This window comes from Primulina eburnea, chromosome 15, assembly GCF_022965805.1.
Source record: "Primulina eburnea isolate SZY01 chromosome 15, ASM2296580v1, whole genome shotgun sequence".
NCBI lineage: Eukaryota > Viridiplantae > Streptophyta > Magnoliopsida > Lamiales > Gesneriaceae > Primulina > Primulina eburnea.
Window position 1 is genome coordinate 12,303,484 of NC_133115.1, and position 3,432 is coordinate 12,306,915.

Sequence of the window (3,432 nt, forward strand, 5' to 3'; positions counted from 1 at the left end):
AATCAATAACAAACTCAACATCTCTATCCGGCGGCAAACCCGGCACATCATCCTCAAACACATCAGCAAACTCCCTCACAACATCAATATCATCAATATTCAACTTAATCATTCTATCCACATCCACAATAGAAGCCAGAAACCCATCACAACCTCTACACAGCAATCTCTCAGCCTCAAGACAAGAAATAAAAGGAAGGACCAGCGAAGTACCTGCACTGGCGAGAACTCCTCCCTTAATGCTATCATCTGCAAAGGTCACCGTCTTAGCAACGCAATCAATAACAGCACGATAGGTCGACAGCCAATCCATGCCAAGAATAACATCAAAGGCAACCATCGGGATCACAATCAAATCAGCAAAAACAACTCGCTCCTCAATATGAACAGGGCATGCATAAACAATAGACATCGGGCACAACACGTCCCCCGAAGGCAAAACAACATACAACTGGAGGGGAAGAACAGAAGGAACTATACCCAACGATCTCAAAAACAATTCAGACATAAAAGAATGAGTAGCACCAGTATCAATCAAAGTCGTAGCTACTCTGCCTGAAATCAAAATAGTGCTAGAGATCACAGAAGAATCATGATTAATACCTTCTTTGGTCATCGAAAAGATACGACCCTGCACCTTCTCCTTGCTCGCTCCCCTGGGGCAATCTCTGGCAATGTGGCCTGCAGTGCCACAACGATAACAAGAATGAGTGCCAAATCTGCACTCTCCTCTATGATGTCTGCTGCATTTAGGACACAGCGGCTTCTCGGGATCAACTGGAACTGGCGGTGGTCTAGGACTCGATTCCATCTTGCCCTTCCCTTTGAAACGATCCTTGCCTCTCTGATTCGAGCCCTGGCCTCTCTGAACAACAGCTTGGTGCCTCTCTTGCCTCTCTCTGGTGATGTCCTTCTCATCCTGCTCGGCCAACAACGCCTTGGACATGATCTCCTTGAAAGTCACAGCTTTGGACATGTTGATGTCCCTCCGAATCTCTGCTCTAAGGCCTCGAATGAAGTGAGCGCCTTTGTCCTTGTCGTTTGAAGCAATATACGGAGCAAATAAACAACCCTCTTCAAACTTGAGAATGTATTCGTCAACGTTCAAGCTCCCCTGTCGAAGCTCCAAGAACTCCGTAACCTTCCTCGTTCGAAGTGCGTCGGGGAAATACTTGTCATAGAACAAATCAGTGAACTCTGACCACTTCAACGCTGAAACATCAACACCAACCTTCGTGGCATTCCACCAGATACGTGCAGCCTTTACCAACATGAATACTGCACAGCCGATCCTGTCTTTATATTTGTACTGGAGATGATCGAAGATCGCCTCTAAAGCCTTGACCCACTCGACTGCAACTAAAGGATCGGTGCTCCCTGAAAATTCCGGCGGATCCATCCTCTTAAAAGCAGAAAATATGGCATCAGTGCCAACTGCCTGAGCTACTTGGCCTCTCACTTGGCCTCTACCCTGTCCTGTTCCTTGCAATCGAAGCAGCTGCTGAATCTTCTCACTGTGGACTTTGGCCTGCTCTTTAAGCAACTTGCCGAACTCGTCGACAACTCTCGAGGAAGAACTATCCTCACCCTCTACTGCTTTCCTCTTAGGTGGCATACTCTACAATGTGCTCACAAAAGACATATCAATAAATAACAATGGATAGATGCAAAGAAAACATACCCGGACAGTTGAAAGTAGATGAAGTCATATGCATTGGTCCGAAGAACGGTGCTCTGATACCACTAAATGTGACACCCTGACCCGTTACAATTAGAAGTACAGCGGAATTTAAAATTTTCTTACAAATGGAAGGAGTTTCAAAATACATTTCCAAATATCATCAAAAGTATTAACATGATCAACTAAATGATACATCAAAATACAAAACATCATTTTAATGATCATGTACAAAATATTGTTTGCAAAACAAACTACTTCCTTCCAATCTTCGTATGCATATGACTCCCATCCACAGTCAACGTCCTGGCCCGTCACTCTTATCTGCATCACATGAAAATAACTGAAATGAGTATAAAACTCAGCAAGTATAACTCTTACATAACAATGAACATATCATACTCTGTAAAACATAGCTTTGAAATCATTAAATACCATCAACTCTGAAACATGAATATCATAGCAATAGCAATAACAATGAGATGGTATTTCTCTTTACTCTAGTTGGATTGATATCAATAGTAACTCTGTCTGTGGTGCTCGTATCCCAATCGATATAAACCGATAACTCTGAGGGATATAAGCCTATGGTCGTTGATCAACTAAATGCATGCAATCTCTGACTATGTATCTATCAATCCAATAAAACATTTAAATTCTTTCTCTTTGGCATTTAAACAACACTTTAGAAACTATACTCTTTGTATTCCCTTTGAACAATTGAGACATCAAATGCCTCCAATATATATAACAATTGAATCAATACATACTATGGATCAAATGGAAGGGAATATCACAATAAAACCTTTGAAACACAATACATATACTATCATGTGAGCACAAGGGATGAAATTCCACTTACAAACCACAAGAACACCTCAATCTATGCTCTTGATACACCACCTACAACAATAATCCATAAATAACACCAACATCAACTCCATATCCAAGAACTTATGCCAAATAATCCATTAAACTAACAAATACATCAAACCTAAAACATCTCTTCTCCAAAACCAAGAGATAACACCACCAAAAGCTTACCTTAGCTTCCTAGCACCAAGGAGAACCTCGATCTCAAGTCGAAAATCGAACTAGATCCAAGAATTAAAGATGGGAAGTGAAAAAAATGGAGGAAAACCCTTGCTAGAAGAGAGAAAATCGAGTTTGAAGGGGAAAGGAAATGAGGAAATGAAGCCAACCACTCCAAAAAGTTACTAAATATCTCGCTCATACCTCAATAATGCATGACCGCGGGTGCGCTCAAACAATAACCGCGGGTGCGCTATGCCTTCGACCAAACCATCATTTCCTGGAACACAACCACCGCGGGTGCGGCGTTGCAACCACCGTGGGTGCGGTCATCACCGCGGGTGCGGTCTCTACACTACCGCGGGTGCGGTCCTGCTACGGCTTCCCAACTCCAAAATCAAGAATAGTACACCGCGGGGGCACTCCTCTAAGAGCGCGGGTGCACTCTGGTCACGGAAATGATCAACACTCAACCAACTAAAATCGATCCGAAACTCTGAAACGAACAACCAACAACAACTAATACCTCAAGACAATAATAACCAATAATACTATGGCCCAAAACACAACCCTAAACATCTAATCACATAACCCAAATAAACATACGAAACTTAAATCGTACCGCACACCGGGCTCGGCTATTACAATATGAATCTGGTAGACTTTGATGTAGAAGCTCCGCACGTTCATTTTCCCCTATTTTATGTGTAATGCCCAAGAAT